Source organism: Canis lupus, chromosome 9, assembly GCF_003254725.2.
Source record: "Canis lupus dingo isolate Sandy chromosome 9, ASM325472v2, whole genome shotgun sequence".
NCBI lineage: Eukaryota > Metazoa > Chordata > Mammalia > Carnivora > Canidae > Canis > Canis lupus.
This window is the reverse complement of record NC_064251.1, coordinates 51,210,987-51,232,105: the sequence shown is the minus strand read 5'-3', so window position 1 is coordinate 51,232,105 and position 21,119 is coordinate 51,210,987. Positions and strand designations below refer to the sequence as shown.

Sequence of the window (21,119 nt, the reverse complement as noted above, 5' to 3'; positions counted from 1 at the left end):
GCAGTGGGAGTGGGGTGTCCGCTCTGAGCTGCCATCAGCCACCCCCTCTGAAACCTCAGGGACTTCCTAGGCTGGAGAGGGTTCCCTGGGGGCCAGTTCAGCCAGCTTGTCTCTGCCAGGAGTGGACGGCCAGCTGCTGTTTGGACACGTCTGGAGATGGTGAACTCTCCCCCTCTCGAAGGTTCCCAGAGGGGAATGAGAAAGTCTCTGGGCCCTTACTCTCCATGTCCTGGCTGAATCTTCCCTCCTCAAGCACTTGGCTCCTCTGCCTCTCTGCCAGATGAGACTCTGGTCAGAAGCAGCAAGCTGGGCACATACCCTTTGCCTCCAAGAATCCACTCCATCGGGATCCCCGGGTGGCGCAGCGGTTTGGCGCCTGCCTTTGGCCCGGGGCGTGATCCTGGAGACCCGGGATCGAATCCCACGTCGGGCTCCCGGTGCATGGAGCCTGCTTCTCCCTCTGCCTGTGTCTCTGCCTCTCTCTCTCTCTGTGTGTGACTATCATAAATAAATAAAAAAATTTATAAAAAAAAAAAAAGAATCCACTCCATCTGAACTGATACGTGACTATCTTTGACCTGTCACCTGAGCTATGATCGGAGGGCAGAGGCCCCTACAGTCACCGGCATAATTTGTTCTTGCTCGTCAAGTCAGGGAGTGCATGTTGAACACATACGTTTATGGGGCCCTAGAGAGAGAGAAGCAGGCATTGGTCATCACAGCCCCTCCCCTACGAGCTATCCACCCTCGCCCCCAGGAAGCAGATGGACGTAAAGGTCCTGTCTTTAGAGCCCAGGGGTGATCTTACAAAAGCCCCATTTGCCCCCAATGGAAAATGAACCCTTATAAACAGCCACACATGTTCCAACGTGTTGGGGCTTTTTCAACCAACTCAGCCATCTGTTGGATCTGAGTTATATCCACGAAGCTCTGTGCTGGGGAGAGATGCTGGTGATGGGGCCACAGTAGCCGCCATAAACTGAAGTTGCCATGAAGTCGAAAGCATATGGTAGTGAAAGGAACACCGGGGGAGGGGAGGCCGCTGAATCGTCCCTTCCACCCCCAGGACTGTTTTTGGCCAACCTGGAAGAACTATGTGTAGCTCAAATCCTTTCTTTTTGCATGAACCAGGAGAGCCGGCTATTTAAGGAAACGTGACGGCGAATTATTTCTACGAGATCAGACCAGTGACTCCTCAATTTCCCCCCTATTTTTATGTTTGGAAATGGGGTTTTTGCTTAAAACCAGGCCATGGTTTGGTCACACAAAGAGTGCGTTTGTTGACCATCGAGCACCATTCTCCAAATGAAATCGCACAGTGCAGCCACCCTCTTGTTGCCCATGTGACCAGTGGTAAAGCCATGTCAGGCCTCTGCTACTGTCAGTAAAGTGAGACTAAGAAGGGTCTCTACTTTATATGTTGTATTTTCAACCCGGGATTAAATAAAATGGGCTCAGGTTGCAGCATCACTAGCCCCAGGAGCCCACGTCTGTAGGGCCTGGGGAAGAAACCAGTGCTTCACAAGGTCAGGAGCTCCAGAGGTCTGCAGCCACCCAGACCACGGCTGGGGAATTCTGCAGCGTGTGAATGAAGAGCAGGCGTGGGAAGAAGTGGAAGGGCATGGGAGCTGGTTGGTAAAGAGGATTTGGCAGTGATGCTCCTTTTAAAATTCTTGGCACACATTTGCCAGGATCTAAGCAATCCTGGAAAAAAAAAAAAAGAGAGAAAGAGTGGCTCAGTTGTCATAATGGGGATTTTGACAGAAAATGTCAATTTAAAGGATTTCTAAGCTGACTCCTAGGGCACCGATTGGCTGACTGGCTTGCATTGCACGCACATGCACTCCCCGCCCCCCCCCCCAGCCCCACCGCCCTTTAAATGGAATTTCTATTAATGTTTCTGTATGTTTTCTAGGTTGGGGAGGACATTGAAAATCTGGAAGGAGGGTGTAAGGTGCACATGTTTGGGATTTAGTGTAGCCCAGCTCTGGTCTACGGCTCTTCAGCCTCCCCAATCCTCACCTGCAAAGTGAGGGCAATAGCACTGTCTTTCTCCCTAGATTGTCGTGAAGATTTCAACAAGACAATGCAGACAATGTGTTTATCCTTGTGTCTGGGGTGTACTGAGCACATAATAAGTGATGTTTATCATGAAATAAAGTGCCTGGTGGAAGCAGGTACTGAGCACAGTTAATTAGTGCATCAAGCACCATCACCAAACCCCTAGGAAAAGAAGCAGGTGACGTTTAATTATCCCATTTGGAAGGGACAGAGGTGCTCATAGGGGCAGGCACCAGCTCTTTCCATTACTGAAGAGCAACGAGGTACCTGCCCGATTTGCCGTAAGGAAATGCTCCCGGGTCAAAATGGCTTGGACAGCTTTGGGAAATCGGGCAGTGCCCGTGCCTAGGGGACCGGCCCGGGCAAGGCAGCAGGCTGGACATGTGGGGCCTGTTTGGGCTCTAAGAAGTACTCACCCTCTCGGTCCTGTGGTGTGACTCTGAGCACATTGCTTACTGTAAGGCGGGCATGGCCTCCAAGCAAGTCACTTGGTTCCCTCTATATGTCCTCGGTATTCTCATCTTGAGGATGGGAGTGAAGTAACAGGTTCTTCCTATCAGGTTATAGCCTCTTCTAAAGAGCTCAAGAGTCAAAAAAGCACACATTCATATTACGCTTCCAACGTGCCAGGCATGGTTCTCAGTGCTTTGCATACTCTAGCTAATGTTTGAGTCCAGTAGTCAGTGGTTTCAGCCTCCTCCTGAGTATCTGTCTGCAGGGATGGAGGTCACTCACTGCCCCGTGGAGCACTTCGGGTAGAGGGACCCTATGTCAGGAAGGAAGCAGCCCCATCTGTTTGTTCTGCTTCTCATGCAGCCGTTGGTCCTAGCTCTGCCCTTTGGTCCCAGGGAAGACGTCTGCTCCCTTCCTCTAGGGATGCCCTGAGAGATGGGAAGGCAGCTACCAGGCCCCAAACCCCCGGCCAGCCCAGAGTGGGACAAGCACCGCCCTTCCTCTCATTGGCTGGGTGGTTGCTCCCCAGGAAATGGAAACAAACCATCCCAGAGGCCAGAGTCAGCTGCGCACTCATTGTGTGCCCTGGACGTCCTCCCTGCTCTGCCTCTAGCCCGACCCTCCAGGCGCCGCTATGGCCCATTGCAAAGATGAGAACCAGAGAGATTCCTGGCTGAGGAACTTGCCCCAAGGTCGCCCTGTGGGTAAGCAGCAGCGGCTTCAGCCTGACTCCCAATGCCAACGCTGTGGAAACGGGGAGCGCCGGAAAGCAGGCAAAGAGCCACGGGAGCCCCCGCGGGGCGCGGGGCGGGGGCGGGGGCGGGGGCGCCCCCCGGAGGGCGGGCGGGCGGGAGGTCACGCGGCCTGGGCCCCAGGCGGGAGCCGTCAGCACCGGGGACAGCTCCCGAATCGCTCCCGCAGCCCCCGACGGCGGCGCGCGCGGGGCTGGCGGCGCGCTCCCCACCGGCTCGGCCGCGCGCCCTCCCGCCAGCGCGCGCCCCGCGCCCGGGACTGGGCTGGAGCCGCGCGTGCCGCTCGCAGGGAGCCATCCTGCGCGTCCCGAGCCGCGGCCGCAGCCGGAGCTGGCAGGGGGCTCCTGCCCGGCACGCAGTCGCCTCCCGCGGGCCTCCGGGCCTCCGCAGCGCCAGCCTCGCCCGCCCGGCCCCAGCAGGCGCCGCAGCCCGTGGCCTGGGCAGGAGCGGCCCCGCCAGCTGCGCCCTGCCCGGGACGCACGCCGGACCGCCCCGTCACGTGCGCCCAAGTCCTCGGCCGGCCGGGGCAGCGCCGTTCCCATGGTTCAAGGTAAGGGCCGAGCGGCCGGGCGGGCGCGGGGCGCGGGGCGCGGGGCGCGGGGCCGAGGGCGCCGAGGACTCAGGCAGGGAAGCCCGGTTCGGTGCCCCCCTGGGCTGGAGCGCCCACTGCAGCCGGCCCGGCAGGCGGAGCCGGGTCCCTGCCCCACGCAGCTGCCCGGCCACACCACCTGTCCCATCTTGAGGTGCCCTGGAAGTGCGCCCCTGGGGAGGAGGCTGTGGGCTGCGGACGAGGACCCAGGCAGGCGGCCAGGGCCAGAGGGAGGCGGGGGACCCACTGTGTCAAAGGGCACCTGGTCTCTCTCTCGGCCTGGGCATGAAGGAAATCGGGAAGAGAAAGTTTCCTAGAGGAGCCTGGCCTCCATTCCTTCTGGTGCCCGGAGCTGACACCTTTCATTGACTGAGGCTTGCCTGCTAGCAGACACCTGCTGGGCACAATTCACCCAACACCCATGACGAAGGGGTCATTGGCCCTATTTGACAGATGGGGAGACTGAGGCTTGGGGAAGTTTGGTCACTTGTCCAAGGTCACACAGCCAGTAAGTGGTAGAGCTGACCTCCAACACCCCATCCCATGGGTCACTGCTGCCAGCCTCACATGTACCTTTGTCTGTTTGGAATCTCAGCTTAAATGGAGGCAAGGAGTACCAGACTGGCATTTGGGTTTTCCTAGCCAGGAATAAAAGGACTCTCTCCAAACATCAAAAACCCAGGAGATTGCCTGTGCACCCTCCTGGCCCTGCCACCTCATCCCCCAGTGTCCAGTACTCCCAAACCCAGGGACCACGTGGATACAGAGTCCTGCCCTTGTGCATCTCAAGGCAGCCCCCGTGACTCTGGGACAAGGACCTCAAAGGTCAAGTTCATTGACCCTTCTCCAGGGAGCATCCCACAGGCCTCAGCCCCCACACACCCTACCTTCCCATTCCTCAGGAAACTGGAGCTCAGGAGAGCCAGAGGAGACAACCTGCCAGCCTTCCCCCAGCAGCCCCCTCAACTCAGGCCAGGCCAACCTCTTGGTTGGGGGTGGGGGGGGGACTTCCAGACCCAATGGAACTTCCAACCCCAGAAAGTTCTGACTTGCCAGGACAGCATCCCTCCCCCTCTGCTGATATCACTGAGGATACAGCCTAGGTGACCGGGGCTCTTCTTACCTAAGCAGGTGGTCCAAGCAATTCCTGGGCCCAGGGGAGGGGTTGACTTGAGTCCCTCATGCACAGATTGCAAGCTTCCTCAAGAGCTTGGGTGCTGGGAACTAGTGACATATTCATCTTGCTCCTGAGACTGGGGCTCAGGCAATGTGGGGTTTTGTTCATTTTTTTCATTTGGCAGTGGCTCCTGGGCACCTGCATGACAGGGTGAAAAAACCAGGGCGATCCTTGCTCCCCAGATCCTCCTGACTTCTGGCCTCCCTGCCATCTGAATTCCCAGTGGGGCTCCCTGGTCCAGATTCACTTGGAAGGCTTGGAACCGGTCTCCTGAAGGGTTTGGTGGTGTGGGAAGGACCCGCAGGCTCTCTCAGCCTGGGTACCCTCGGGGTGCATGGGGATGGCAGCGTGGGGAGCTCTGGGGAGCATCAGCTGGTCTTTCTGGAGCTCACTGGCACTCTCTGCTGAGAGAGCTGGCCTATGAAAGTGTCGCAGCTTCTCCACCCTGGCCTCTCCAGGGGAGAGGGGAGGGCATCCACCACAGAGCCCCTCCCAGCCTCCGAGGCTTCAAGCTCCCAGACGCACATTGCTTACACCAGCACAATGGTCAAACATGAGGAAGGCGCTCAGGGAAAGGATGGGCACTGCTGAGGGGACCAAGACTTATCTGTCCCGTTCAGTCCACCTTTCCAGGTGACCTTGGACAAGTCACTCTCCTTCTGTAGACCTTGGTCTGTCAGCTGTGAAATGATGGGGCGGCTCATGGTAGGTCCCAGATGCGCCATTACCACTCTGTTCATCTAAGCCCCAGACTAAGCCGGTGAGGCTAGGAGGAGCTGCAGTATGGAGGGAGCACAGAAGGGTTTTGAAATCTCCAGGCAAACCTGAGCCCAAGCCCCCCCACACTCCAGGGATCACCCCACTCTTGCATGTTTGGGGCCCGCTCTAAGTCGCCGACTGCTGGTGCTGGTGCTGGGTGAGCCATATGGTCGGGCCAGCCTGGAGGCTACAGCAGGGCCCCCTTCCCGCAGGGAGGCCCCTGGGCCTGCTCCATAGAGCGATAGCAGAGAGATCCAGTGAGGAATGATTACAGTGCTCAGAAGGGGTGAGGGAGCAGGCGGGGCTGCGGGAGAGTTATTACATCTCTGTAAATTGCGTCTGACTCTGGGCAGGAGGCTCGCACAGTGGCACCCGGGCCGCTGTCCTGTCCTCCCGGGAGCTCCTGGCCCAGCCACTCTCCAAAGTGGCAAGTCTGTATCTGTATCTTACTGTACACCAGTAAGAGGCGGTTTGTGGGGTGGAGAGAGTGGATTCTGGGCTACCTTGGGCAAATCACTTGGCTTCCTCATGTGCAAAACTGCTGCCTTCCCCGCCAGCACACGGCAGCGCCTGAGAAACCGGGCCTGCCCGGGGCGGGCATTGGATGCCCTGAATCTCTTCCCGGGGTCTGCTCCACAGAGGCTGGGGCCACTGGGGGCTTCTCAGCCTGGCCACAGACTCCTCCTGGCACCACTTTTCCTTGCGGTGTCTCGATTCCTTTGGATTTGCTCCAAAGGGGATTTGACAAGCCTGGCCTCTTGAGTGTTTGCCAGCGCCTCTCCTTCTTCCCCTGCTGAGCGGAGAGGCTCCTGGGTGCGGGTGCACTTGTTTCTCTTCTCAAAGCTCTTTCTTCCCTTTGGAAGTAGAGCCCCTCCCTGAACAGGCTTGGTCCCGCCCCGCTGGCTGGGGCTGTCTAGGATGCTGGGGAGCCTGGGGGGCCGTGGGAGGAATTCTAGGGGCTCTCACCCCCTTGTCCCAGGGGGAGGGGGATTTGCAGCAAAAGCCCCGAGCTAACACGGAGGTTTGCTTCCAAGTCTGGTGTTGCTGCTTCCTGGCTGTGGGACCTGCTGGGCTCTGAAATGGGGACTGTGGCCCCTACCTCCCAGGGACTGTGGCCCCTACTTCCCAGGGGTCCTGCAGGATTAAACAAACAATCCTGGTGAGGGTCCTGGGCCTTCCCGAGTGGGGGAGCAAGGAGGAGGTCAGATAAGGTAAGGCTGTAAGCCCTGCTCCGGGGGTAGGTTTCTCCAGGGGCCCAGAGAAACCACAGGCACTATGAGCCTGGGAGGGACACAGCCATATCTGGCCTCTAGAGGATGTCCTTGGGCTGCAGCATGAAGGATAGCCTGGAGAGTGAGGCTGGAGGCAGGAAGGCTCTGGAGGAGAGTCCTGCCCCCAGCCCGAAGGGAAACGATGGAGGCCTGGACCAGGAGAGTAAGAAGTGGGCAGGAACAGCCATCCTATGGAGGAGGGGCACTGGGAAGGCCCAAGACTGGGCAAATAGTGGTCCTGGAGCACCCTTCTCCCGAATGGGGCCGGGCCAGAGACCTGGGCATAGTCTGACACGCAGGACAGGCCAGTGCAAACGGTAAGGGCAGTGAGGATGAAGCCCTGGGTGCCCCGAAGAGGGCCTTCTGCTCCAGCAGCAGCACAGTGTTGAGGTGCCCATCACACCCTGGCTCCGTGTTACCGCCCGTCCTCTGCACATGGTCCCTGCCCCCCTTGAGGGGTTTCCATGAGGGTTGACCCTGGCTGCATCTCCAGGTTACTATGCCGTCCCTCTCTGCCCTGTCCATGCTCAGCTTTCCCAGGCAGAGGTGGAAGGAGCCTGGGCCGCTCAGGAGGCCCACGTGGAGGCTGGTCAGGGGCCCACGCGGTGGCCCTACTACAAGCCAGGCTCCCAGGGCTACAGCCGCATCCACTCATTCCCTGGCCACAAGTGGTGGTGTGGTTGAGTGGATGAGAGCAAGGCCACTGCGGCTGACCAGAGCCGTGTTTCTGCCCAAGCTGTGCATCCCTAGTAAAGTGACTTAGCTTCTCTGGGCCTTGGGTTCTACTGTGGGTGATAATATTAACTTCTACCTCATAGGATGGGCCAGATTACGTCCCAGCTGGCTGACTGGGGAGAGGAGTCCAGGCATGCTGAGCGCTAGCAGAAACCTCTCTTCCAGGCCAGGCCCACCCCCAGGGCAGCCCCCAGAGTGACCTCAGGGCAGACTGGCCTTGAGGCCACCCTGGCTCCCTGACCACCGCCTGAATCTGGGTTCTCTCCGCCCCTAAATCCACCGTTTCTGCAAAGCAGCGACCAGGCCACAGCAGTGGCAGGGGTGGCCCCTTGGGGCTCCCAGGCTGGCCCTGGCCTGTGGGGCTCTCTGCTGGGCCCGGTCCTTGAAGAACAATCCTCCCTCGTGTTATTATTATTGTTGTTGTTCATCATCATTTGCTGTACTTTGTCGTGCGCCCCATACGCGCTTACACTCGGAGCAGGACCACCCCAGTGTGTCCGCGACGGGAGCACCGGGAGCGTGGGTTCTCAGACCCCCTCCAGACTTTCTGTTTTAACAGGCTCCCCGGGTGATTCCTATGCTCAGTGAAGTTGGAGACACACTGTTCCAGAAAACATGCTGTTCACCAAAACAGAAAGCCAACTCCACCCGCGGAAAGCCACCGCGGGTGACTGTCTCTCCTCCAAGCCACGCGTGTTTTTAGCTGATGTATGTTAAATTTTAACACATGGAAGGAAGGGATTTTTTTAAACAAAGTACATTTATGCTGGGGCTCAAAGAAAAATCTGTTTGTTTGTTTTTCATGAAGTAAAAGCCCCCAGGCGTCCCCGCGGTGACCCACGCCTGTCCCCAGCCTCGGCACCTTCCAGTCGTTTGTGTGCCGGCCACCTGGGCATCATCGAGGGCTCCTTGGCCCGTCTGGATCCTCTCCCTGTGTTGGCACCCATCTTCTCATCCGCGCACCTGGCCCCGCATTAGTAAGCCGGCGTGCCGGGCGTCCCGGGTTTTTGCTTGTGCTGTGGAGTGTTATTGATTTGTTTCCTGGTATGATCCCAGCAGGAGAGGATCTCATGGTGGAAGGGGCCTGGGGGTGGTGGTGTGCGCACATGAATAGGATGAGAGGGCACAGGCAGCTCTTGATGGATGATAACACAGGTGTGAGGCCAGCCAGCATTCCAGATTCGGAGGAAGATAGTTCCATGGGCCTGAGCAGTCAGGGAGGGCTTCCTGGAGGTGGAACTTGAACTCAGCCCTGAAGGAGGAGTATGGAGTGGGAGGAGGAGGAGATGGGGCATTTCTGCCATCATGGGGATGTGGGACACCTGCCTGTTGACTTGGGCTGATCCTCAGTGACTCAAAGATACCCCGACTTTCTCCAGCAATCTACTCCCTGGGGTTGGGGGGTAGGGGGGTCCAGCTGGCCACTTCCTGACAGCATCATCGGCTTTGAGCCTCCAGTCTGTTGTGACTGAGGCCGGCTTTCCCCGACCTCACCCCCTCTCCTCCTCTGGCCTCTCTGCCACGTCCTGGTTTGCTGCAGACAAGTGAGGGGCCCGCGGCCGAGCCCCCACCCCTGCCATGGCCCAGCCTCAACTCCAGGGCACCGGGCGTCTTTGGCTTTGTGCTTCCTGCCAGCACGTCCCTCTAGCGTCGGCTCAGGTTATTTTGCCCAACCACTGGGACCGCTGGGAGCAGGGATGGGGGCTGCTGGGCTGGCTCTGGGACCGTAGGGGTGCGTGTCCTGGGGTGGAGGCAGAGGCTGGGAAGCATCATTAGTGTGTCCCTGACACATGGGGTGTTGGGGGGAAGAGGGGGCTTGCCTCGCTGTGTCTGAATGTCACATTTCTTCCCTGTTTTCCCAATTCTTCCACTTGCTGTTGGTGAATGCACTTTACTTGGTACTTTTGGGAAACCTTCTTCAAGCAGACGTGCTCATTTCTCAGATTCCAGGGCAAGCACCTGGTCCGGACGCCCCTTCTCTCTGCAGGGTACCCCCCCCCCCCGCCACCCCCACACTGCTCCCAGAGCCCAGCAGACCCTGCTGGCTTAGAGAAGGACCCACAGTTAGAACCGGGACCCGCGTCTCTTTTGCCATCAGGGTCTCCTCTCGAAATGTTGCAAAACCGGCAGTGGCTTTGAGGGGCTTGATTCTGGGATACAATGATCCATTTTGGGTGTGAGGGAGGACAGTGAAAAAGTCTAATATTTGGCAGAAGAACAGCAGCTTCTTGGTAACATTGTCAAATCGTGAGCTTCTGGTATTTACCTGTGTTTAGAGTTTGTTTGGTTCAAACATTCATTATGCAGAAGGCTCCTGGCTCTGGGCGAACCCATTTGCGAAATTAAAAATATAGTCAACTTTAATTTTACCTTCATGGAACTTCCCACACGAGAGTTTCCTCTAATTACTAAACAGATTTCTATTTCAACAAGAAAATTTTTGCTTTACAACGCAGTGTCTTACATAATCACTTTGGGGGGGTGATTTTGTTGCCACTGGCTGTCTCGTTTTTTCCCTGTGTACCCTCTTCTCCCCAGAACTATCCCCATCCTAGAACAGGAGGGGCAGGAGGGAGGCGTGGGAGCAGGTGGGCAGGAGTCCGACACAGCTGCAGACCCTACAGGATGCTGCGAACAGGTGCAAGGGTTAGGACCCCCCAGCTCAGCCCAAACCCCAGTGCAGGCTTGCCCCAGCGGGTGAGCTGAGATGCATCATTGAATCAGTCTGTGCCCTAGTTTCCTGGCCCATAGAAACGAGGTGGTCCTACCCCTCTTGCAGGGTGGTGGTGAGGATTCTTCGTCCCCCATGTAAGAGCCTGGACACCTGGTAGGAGCATGACCAGGGAGCCTGGTGCTGGATTTGGGGGGTCTCTGAGCATGTGGGAGGCAGGGCCTGTTGCATGGTACTTGTGGTGAAACTCAGGTTCCCTGTCACTGGGGGCAGCTGGGGGTTGGTACCCCGTGTCGGTCCCGTCACAGCTGAGGGCAGACCCCAGACCTTTGCCACAGCCCAGATGTGCCACAGACCCTCCTCACTGGCCCGTCTGCCCCGCTGTGCTCCCATGTGTTGGCTTACTTCCCACTCTGGAGCACACCCTGAACCTTCCTTCCTGGGGGTCCTCCCGCCTACACCCCTCTCTGCCCGAAAGATCTCTCCTGGCTGCAGTGGGGGGAGGTCTTGGCGTCCATGGAGTGCTTCAGGATCGCATCCCTGACCCCACGTCACCTCCCTGGAGGTCAGCCCCATGGCACACACCCTCAGACCCGCTGTTACCCTGGCTCTGTGGGTCTTCCCGACTGGTCTCCATCTGTACCCAGGACGGGGAGCACCTGTTGATGCTGTTCATCAGGGAGCCCAGTGCAGTGCCCGGCCCGGTGCCTGACACATAGATAGGAGCTCTCAGTAGAAAGCTGTCAGACGGCTGGAAGCTTTTGGGCCGTTCTGAGGCCCAGCCTCGTCTGCCAGGGGCTGTACTGGCCTCTCCCTGGACTGAGACACCCCACATTTAGAGCCACAGATATCTCTTTTCCCATCAGAAGCTCCACTCCAAACACTCAGAACCTCCTCAAGGAGGAGGGGGCTCAGAGTGTTCCAGAAACGGGAGTAAGCCAGCATGCCCAGAGCATGGCCAGCTGCAAAGCAGTTTGGGGGGTCAGCGGGGTCTGCCCCGTGTGATGCCGCTCCTTTTCGAGCTGCAAGGATGTGGTGGTCGGGGGCAGTTCCGGGGCTGGCAGGGCTCCCTCGTCGGCCTCGGCTCCCGGCCAGGGCTCTGGGGTTCATGCTGCCATTCTTCATTAACAACAACTACCGTTAAAAAAAAAAAAAAAATCACTTAATCTGTAAGACGCGCTCTTTCAACAACACGCCTACACTCACTGAAAAATGGCTGAGCCCGGTTTTCTTACAAGGGAAAGTTGATGTAAAACAGATTGCTTCAGGCAGGGTCTCTGCAGAAGCCCGGGCCACCAAAGATTGCCCCGGGTGGCAGAGGTGCCCTGAGAGGTTCCTGATGGAGCCACTGAGTTAGCCACGGTGCAGAGGTGCCCGGTGCCAACCTGGCCGGGAACTGCAGCAGGTCAACGAGGAAATGGGTGGGCAGGGGGTTGGGCAGAGGGTTGACAGCTGCCCTTGGAGGCCTCTGCCCCCAGGATGGTAGGTGCACCGACAGGTGGACCTCCTGGGGGCCCTGGCGGCTTGTACTTGGAGAGAACTTGAGGTGACCCCCCAGGGAAGAACGCGAAGCCTGGGCCGTGGTCAGGAGCCAGAGGTGGTGTCCCCCTCTCCCTCAGCCACTCAGGTTGACCCTCTTGGATGAACTGCCATCTCCAGAGGGGGAGAAAAGCTCTGTTAGGGTTCACTGAGCAGGTGATAAGACCGGGTAACACTCAAAGTCCCTTCCAATCTAAGGGGGACAGTGGGGGACTCTCAGATTCTAAGCGTTGTGATTCAGATGTTCTGATTCCCTGAGCCATGCGACTCTAGGTTTCTGGGAGTCCCCATCCCACCGCCTCAGCTTGACCTCTCTTCCCAGGCCGCAGTGGTCCTCTGTCCACCCCCCTGCCCACCCATCCCACTGGAGACCCTGCCTGGAGCCCCAGCGCAGAGGGTGGGCCTGCCTTGAATGAGCTGCACTGACCTCAGGCAAAGGCAGGGACCCAGGGTCTCTCTAGCAGGTGCCAGGTGCCCTGGAAGGACATCTGAACTCAAAGGGGAGTGCCAGCCAGGGCCAGTGGCTGCCACAGGCCCCCCACCCGCAGGCTGCTGGGGCATGTAGCCAGTCCCTCTGGAACCACCAGGTCACTAGACTCACCTTTGTCTGGGCTCACCTGTTGTTTCTTCATCATCAGTACCACACACACGCACACACACACATGCAGATATGCATGCACACGTACATGCATGCACAGGTACATGTGGACACGTGCCATATACATGCACACACACGTGTATTTATTCAGGGATAGCAAAGAAAAAACTGCCATTCGAGACGTGCAAGCTACAGCAAAACCATAGGTTAAGTCCCAAATTGCAATTCCCAGTATATATATACACATATTCCCAAATATACCCATTTTGCTGGTGAAATAACTGGCTCTTTTATTTTTAAGGTTAGCAGTGTCACACACAGACACACACGTGCACACACAGAGCTCTGGGATGAGGAGGGGGCAGCTCCCGAATTCAGCAGTGCAAGGCTGGGCCTGGCTCCTCCACCAGTGTGGGACTGTCCTGGCTGCGGCAGCAATTTCAGGGCAGCCCCGCTGTTCACTTCGAAGGCCCCCTTCCCCGAAAGACCCCGGCTGTGAGTAAGGATAAGGACTCCTGTCTTCCTAACTCACAGGGCTGCTCTCGGGGTAAACACTGTGCCTGAACCCCGCCCCCCCAATCTTAAACAGCAGGGAACTGTCAAGACACAGGTGTATTCTAGGTAGCCTCCGGATCCGTCCTGAGGAGTGGGGGGGGGGGGTGGGAGCCCCATGGTTCTCACTCACTCCCTCCTTCACTCCTTCACTACCAGGCGCCTGGCTCGCCCAAATACCCTAACCTGGTGGGTTAAGGAGAGCCCACCTCGTTACCCCAGTGCATGCAGCATAGACCGTGCCCATGGAAACTGTGGAAACCCTGTGAACGCTAGGACGCGTATGTGTGTATTTGCTTTGTTGTTTTTAAAGACCTTATTTGGATTTCTCTTTTGCTTTTGCCCTCCTGTGGGGATAGGGGAGGTGAATACAAGGCACCAGGTTGTCCTACAGAACATGCCTCGCACTTCCCACCCCCTACACTCAATCTGCAGGGCCCGGGTCCAGGAAATTGGGGTTCCCTGTAGGGAGAGCCCCCGAAGAATGAAGAACGCTGCTCCCTCCACTGGGCCTCCCCCCAAAACAAGCCAGATTCCACCCAGTCCCCAATGAACAGAGTCCTTCGCCCTAACTCCCCAACCTGTGCCCAGCTTGGGCTGCTGGAGACCCAGACCCAGTGAGAAAATAAGAATCTTCCAGCAACAGACCTGAGCGGTGCTCCCTGGCCAGGAGGGGGACTTCATAGTCAAGAAGAAGAGACGGTGCTCATGCTACTCTTTATTTCATCTTAATTTCAGAGAGATCTTTGCTGGATAGAAGATTCTAGGTTGGTGTGTTTTCCCCACTGTTAAACCCACCGCCCGCCGTCTCTCACCGCCACATCCGTGAACGGCTCTCCCACTTTGTTCCTCACATGCCTTTGTCACTTCCTTCCATTTCGACGTCATCGCTGGTTCTAGACAATTTTATCAAAGCATTTCTTCCATGTTCCTGACGTTTCTGGTTTGTGGAGTGTTGCAGATCTGAGTTTCCACCGGCGTTTCTTCTTGTGGGTCGTCTGTCTGCACGTCTTCTAGTGGGGACGCGGGTCCCCTGTGGGCCCCAGACGCTCTCCATGCCTCCCGAACCCCTGCTCCTCGCTTGGGTTTGTCTCTCTGTGGTTTCATTTTGGGTGGTTTCTCCCCACCACTGTCTCCAAGCCCACTTCTCCGTAGCATCTAATCTGACATGAATCCCGTCCCGTGTGGTTGTCATCGGAACTGGAGCTTTTTTTAATCTCTAGAGATGTGGTTTGGTTCTTTCTAACATTCTCTTTTTCTTTCTTTCTTTCTTTCTTTCTTTCTTTCTTTCTTTCTTTCTTTCTTTCTTCTTTCTTTCTTTCTTTCTTTCTTCTTTCTTTTTTTAAGATATTATTTATTTGTTCATGAGAGGCACATAGAGAGAGGCAGAGACACAGGCAGAGGGAGAAACAGGCTCCATGCGGGGAGCCCAATGTGGGTCTCGATCCCAGGACTCCAGGATCACGCCCTGAGCCAAAGGCAGAGGCTCAACTGCTGAGCCACCCAGGCACTCCTCATCTGTGTTTCTACCTGATGTGCCCAACTTCTCCTCCCATGTTTGGACCACAGGGGTGACTGCCGTCAGAACTGCTTTAATGTCCTTGCCCCCTAATCCTATCATCTGTGCCATTTCTGGGTTCATTTCAATGCACTGACCTCCCTCCTCATGATGGGTCATATTGTGGGCTTTCCACTGGGAGTCTGGTGACCTTCCACCCGATGCCAAACGTTGGGAATTTTACCTCGTTGAGTGCCACACCCCAGTGCTTCTTTGCTGGCTCCGTTCTGGGATGTGGCTGTTATCTGCAAACAGTTTGATTCTTTCCTCTCTAGATTATAGGCTTCACTGGGCAGGACCAGAGCAGCATTCAGCACAGCCCCTCTGAGTTACGAGCTCCTCCTCCCATAGGTGGGAGCAGGAACTGTACCTGGACCTGTGTGAGTATCTAGCATCCTTTCCAATGGTTCTCTGTCTGACCTCAGGTGGGCTTGCACATCCCGAGGTGAGAATGAATGATCCAGAAAGCATTTCAGGAAGGAAAGGGCACAAGGAAAGGTGCAGCAGGCAGGAAGATGAGCACCAGCACTCCGTGAAGGCTGTTGGGTGGCAGACAGACCCTTCCTGCTGTGCAGCCAGGTCTCTGCTGACCCCCCACCCCCACCCCTACAACCCTGTGCCATTTGTTTCCTCCCTGCTGCTCTTATGCTTCAGCTCCCAGAGCCCACCTTGCTCTGCCTGCCTCTGGGCTTTTGCACTTGCTGTTTCAAAGGCGGGGACCGAGGGCAGAAACCAGGATGCTATCAGAACTTAATGAATATTTGCTGTCCCATTGTTGATAAGCTATAAATGCCAAGTGCATAGTGTGGACAGTGAGTGCTCTTAGATCCCAGAAGAGGGAGCCATATCCAGGGTCCGGAGAGCAGGAAAGACTTGCTCAAGTTGCATGCTGACTGATCGCCAGGGATTTCAGTACGCAGAATTGGAAAGGAGTTCAAGGCTCCCATGGAATGGCATCAGCAAAGTCTCAGAGGCAAGACCATGTGGCCTGTGCTCGGGGGAAGGCCCAGGGACAAACCTCTTAGCCAGATTGGTTTAAGAAGCATGGTGGGGTCAGCTAGTGCCAAGGTGAGGAAGTAAGTCAGGGACAAGCTTGGAGGGCCCAGATGCTGGATGTTTGGGGCCTAGACCTGGAGAGTCTCATGCAGGCCTGAGTTCCCAAGGGATGCTTGGCTGGAGTGCCCGGGGTGCCTGCAAAGGAGAACGGGGTTCTGAAGGCGCAGACACGAGACATGACGGGAGAACAAACACAGTGCAGTCTGCATGCGGAGCCTCGTCTTGTTTAAAAAAAAAAAATGTCAGGGACTCCTGGGTGGCTCAGCGGTTAAACGTCTGCCTTTAGCTCAGGGAATGATCCTGGGGTCCTGGGATTAAGTCCTGCATCGGGCTTCCCACAGGGAGCCTGCTTCTCCCTCTGCCTGTGTCTCTGCCTCTCTGCATCTCTCATGATAAATAAATAAAATCTTAAAAAAAAAATCGTCAAAATAATAGCTGTTAGGATACTGCTAGAAATGCCCCGGCCCTCCAGCCCCCGCCTCACCCTGTATGTCTGCAGTCATCTCTTGAGAGGCTCGTACTGAGCCCCTGGGGCTGGGTGCTGAGAGGGGCTGGGCCTCGGATTGCAGCAGAGGCGGCAATCATGAGCTTCTGAATGCACCCCCAGCGTGGCAAGCGGCATGGGGCGTCCACGGGGGTCTGTGTTCCCAGCCCAGCAGGCCTGGCTCCTGAGAAATAGGTAAAGAGGTTCAGGGTGTACAAAACGCAGTCCTGGTTCTGGTCCCCAACCCCCCCAAGACCTTCACGTGTTTGGCCTGGGGTGCAGGTGGGTGATGGGCTGCCCAGGGAGGCCAGGCTATCGCTGTCCTGGGAGGCTTGTTGAAGCATCGGTGGGTCTGGGAGGGATCTGGATTCTGGGTTCACCAGCTTCCCAGGTGACACTGGGATGCTCTGAGCAAAGAAGTCACAGGCCCGGGAGCTGATTGTCTGCAGGCTGCAAGGTGGTGGCTGAGGAGGGCAGAGGCAGCCCTCCCTCCCCCGGGGGCAGAGAGGTTGGTTCTCTGTTCTACAAGAGCTGAGCTCTCTGTGAGTGATGGGCAGCTGGCCTCTCCGCCTTCTGGAAGCCTTCGTGATTGCGGCACTGACCCTCTGCCCTGAGCTGCCTCATAAATGCTCACCACCCCCCATCTCAGTTCCCCCAGCATGGGACAGAGGGCGGAGTCCCCCCACCACCACCCCAGCTCCTCCCCGGGCCCTGGGACCAGGACCCAGCTGGCTGCCGAGATTGACCTTTCTGAAAAAGCCCCGCACGGCCCCGGCCCAGCCCCCAGTTCTGCCTCTCACGGGCTGTGCACCTGCGGGCGGGTGACACCATCTCCATGACTTCCAGTTTTCTCGTCTGTGAACCCGAAGGATGAAGATGAGGCTTGAATGGGGTGATATGTGCGTTTCCCCCAACAGGCTCCCACACACTGCTCTCCCAAGCAAGGAGCAGAAGCAGATGCGCTCAGGGTCTCCTGGGCCACACCCCTCCGCCCCCTGTCCTCAGGCTGGAGCCCCTCCACAGCTTGATCTTCTCCCCTCAAATTCATCTATGGCCCCAACGTCTCCCCTGCCCTTTCCTTCCCCCCACGTCCAGCTCCCGGAGGCTCTACCTTGGCTGGTGACTCACGCCACAGGCATATACAGAGCCCTTGCTGTTTGCCAGGGCCTGTGCGTCAAGGTGAGGCTGATGGTGTGTCCCTCACCGAGCTCCCGGGCCAGGCCCTCGGAAGAGGGGGTGAGGCTCCCTGCAGAAGGCAGGGCCTGCACGCTGTCCCCAAGGACCAGGAGGTCTTAGCCACTGGGAGACAGCGGGCAGTGGTCCCAGGGGCACCCAAGCCTAGGGATGGTAGGGTAGATGGCGTCTATGTCCACCCTGAAGCAGAGGTGGGTGGTCAGGGCTGGTCCTGCGGACTGTGGACTTTATTCATAGGAACTGGGAGACGTCTGGTCCAGACTTATTCTGGGGGGGCCACATTGAGGACAGCCACTCCCCACATGTGGCCTCTGTGCCAGGAACATTAGCATCCCTGGGAACCTGTGAGCCGTGTGCCTCCTTAGTGCACCTGGGCCTCTGAGCAAAAACACCCAGGCCCAGAGCCCCTACGGGCTGTTGATGCAGCCCAGGTGAGAATCTTCAGCTGGTGGGCCCCCCCAAGGGTCTGGCATGTGGTGAGGAGCCCACTGGGCCTGGGCTGAAGTGCAGGGGCATGTGGCCTGGCACTGCCCTGGGGCTTCATCTCAGCTGGCTTGCTGTCCCTGTGCACACACCCAGGTTAGCGCTGGGGGGAGCCTGGTGCACTCTGGGCACCTTGTCTTAAACAGACAGGAAGCTTCTGTGGAGGGATGGAGGGGGTGAGATGTGTGGGGCAGGGGCCAGAACTGAGAGCGGCAGGCGCTGGGAGCAGTGTGAGATGCTGCCCCAGCCTCATGGTGCCCGCCCTCACCCAGGGGTAGCGGGAAGCAGAGCGGGAAGACCCAGCAGGCCCCTGGCAGGTAAGAGACCCTCAAACCGGCCTTTGGAGGACAAAGGACACCCAGGGGCTGGGCCCTGCTTTTCCTGGAGGCCTGCCTGCTGGGGCCTGGACTGCATCTGCAGGATGGAGGGCAAGACCATTTCAGGGCTGGCGCCTCTCTCGGGATGCCTGCAGGTTCACTTTCTGAAAGGGGGCTGAAAGGTCCTCTTCGCCCCAAACCCACAGGTGCTGCTCCCGCAGCCCACAGACAGGAGTCTGAAGCACCCAGGGTCAGCCCTTGACACATAAAAGACAATGCGTTGTCAAAGAAACAAACCTCCTGATTTAGCAGGTGTGGCTAACCCAGCTGGATGCCTCTGGGGGAGGGGTGTCCACAGGCCACTGTCCCCCGACCAGGCCAGGGCAGTGGCCTGCGTGGCATCCTCACCCTCCCTGCCTTCCTGGGACGCATGCGGGGGCAGACAGGTGCAGGAGGTGAGATCCCCAGTGGCAAGACCCCACTCCTGCCTTCCGACCTCAGGGCCTGCTTGCCAACAGGACCCCAACCCCATTCAAATTCTCACTGTTTCGGAGCCCGTACATGCCCTGTGCAGAACCCCTAGAAGGGGGACAGAAACGTGGCAAACCAGGTTCTCACTTTCATGGGGCTTGTAGTCTGAAGGGGGCAGGAGGAGAATGCACCCCTGTCCCAGGCCTCCCACTTTTAGGCAAGCCCAGGGGGCAGCTGGGAGGAGGGAAAAGGTGAGATGGCAGCTTTGGGGTGGCACCCCCAAGTTCATCCCCTGCCCCGAACCCCATGACCCCCGTTCAGTTCTCTGGCCCTGCTTCCCTGTCTGTAAACTGGGGTGATGGCAAACCTGCTCGGGGCTGTCCTAAGGATGAAAGACAGTGAAGAGCGGCATGTCCCGCCAGGCACGGACAGAGGGTGCTCAGGACAGGGGAGGGCACTGATTCCTAGTGTGGGGTCCTGGGGAGCCACTGGGGTGTGTTCAGGAGGCAGTGAGCGTGCAGACTTAGGTTGAAGAAGCCCAATGGGGCCGCGGGGGCAGGAGGCTCTGCTGAAGGCGGATTTCTCTGTTGTGTTGGAGTCGCATGGGATGAACTGTGTCTTTAAGACCTCGGGAGGTGAGACAGGAGAGGTCCAGGGGCAGCTGGGGCCCAGGGCCAGACCCTGCTGAGCTAAACGTCCAACAGGGAGCACCTTGCCGCCTCCTCGCACCCCCCACCCCCACCTCCCAACCACCTTGGGGCCCGAGGAGGCAGCTCAGGGTCACTGGCCTGTGCGCAGCCCTCATTCTGTGGCAGGTGTCCAGGGGGACCCTTCTCTAGGATGCAGCCACGTGTCTGCACGGAGAGGGAACGACGACACACACCACCCAGCGTGGTCCCTGCAGAGCCAGGGTAATCAGCCTTGGACACATGCCTGTGTGCACCCCAAGCGGTGCCTGCCCTGGATAAGCAGGACAGTGTGCTGGGGGGGCCCTGGGACCACCCATCTCAGTGACAACCCAGACTCTAATTGACCTTGGAGCAGGCTCTGAGTGCAATGAACGATGCAATAGCCGGCCTCATGGAAGGGCTCCACTGTGGGCACGACTGGGTGTCGCCCACTGCCCCTAAGGACCAGGGGGCTCTGGGTGACTTTGGCGTGGCTCCGTGACAGAGGCAGGGGGAGCTTCTTTCTGCCACCCTTGGCCTTCCCAGAGGTTCTGAGGAAGGAGACAGCAGCTGCCTGGGGGCCAAGCTAGAGGGGCCAGGAGGGCCACCCACCTGGGGGTGCCCCATTGACAGGCAGTAGGGAGGCCAAGCTGCCCAGCCAGTCCTTCTAGTTTCCCTGGCAGTGGCCCAGCCCTGCCCTCCCCAGCCACTGGGGGGCGGGGGGGTGCGTGCCAGGGTCTGTGCCGAATCCTCTCCCTCTGGGCCATGGCCTCCCCTCTGCAGCCTCAGCCATGTCCACAGTAGGCCGGGAAGGGACACAGAGACCAGGTGTCCCCCGATGGGCTTTCCTGCTTGCTTGGTGGGTGGTTTCACTTTTCCAGCCTCGGTTTACCCCTGGACTGTGTGGCTGGGGCAATCCTGTGAAGAGGTGCATCTGCTCCCCGCTTCCCGCGGGGCTTGGGGAGTGCAGGTTGGGCAGCCACCCACCCAGGGGCACATCGTGGGATGGACAGACATGGCCAAGCCGTCATGCTAGCGCCACCACTGTCCTCACATCCCTGGCTTCTTGCACATCTGGCCCCCCACTGCCAGCGTTCTCTGGCGGGCACTGGCCTGGCTTGCTGGGACCCCACCAGCTGGGCCTGCGGTTCTGGGAGCCTGGAGGGGAGTCTCCATGGGCCCCCGGGAAGTGCCCCTCCAGGCCTCCAGGTCCCCGCACCGCCAGCCCAGCCCAGCCCAGCCCAGCCAGGCTCTGGAGAATATCTCTGAGACCAGCCACAGTGCTGCTGAGCACTTCCCTGTCTATTTATTACCAAACACAGGAATCTGGGAGCCCGTGGAGCGTGAAATTAGGAACAAATGTGGAGGAGGTCTAGACAGGAACTCCTCGGCCTCTTTCCCTCGCGGACCACGGGGCCCTTGGGCTTCCAGGTAGCAGGAGTGCTTTTGTAACCAGACAGATGTGTTTGTGGAGGAAAAGGCAGGCTGGCTCTCCATAAGCCCTTGACGAGACAGTGGGCTGGGGAAGGACCCGCAGGGAGGCAGGACCCTCAGCCTGGCTCCCCCAGCCTCCGTTCTGCCATCTGGAAGCGAGTGGCACCGTCCTCACTTGGTTGGAAGGGCTGCTTATTAAACAAGCGGATTCTGAGGCCCCGCTGTAGGCTCATGGAGGCCTGGGTATCCAGATGCCCCCACGTGCTGGTGCCTGGCAGGTTTGGGAGATGCTGGTCC

The 21,119-nt window shown here is 58.1% G+C and overlaps 1 protein-coding gene across 3 annotated transcripts in view; it reads left to right on the top strand.

Moving 5' to 3' along the window:
• Positions 1–3,045: 3,045 nt before the first annotated feature.
• Positions 3,046–21,119, top strand: part of FAM163B (family with sequence similarity 163 member B) — a 28,188-nt gene continuing 10,114 nt past the window's right edge. The window contains exon 1 of one of the 3 annotated variants that reach the window (XM_049114929.1): positions 3,046–3,218. The gene's annotated coding sequence lies outside the window, so the exon portion shown is untranslated. Of the gene's footprint in view, positions 3,219–3,524; positions 3,817–18,585; positions 18,705–21,119 lie in introns of those variants that run through there. The other 2 variants (XM_035720319.2, XM_049114930.1) reach the window with 2 other exon arrangements.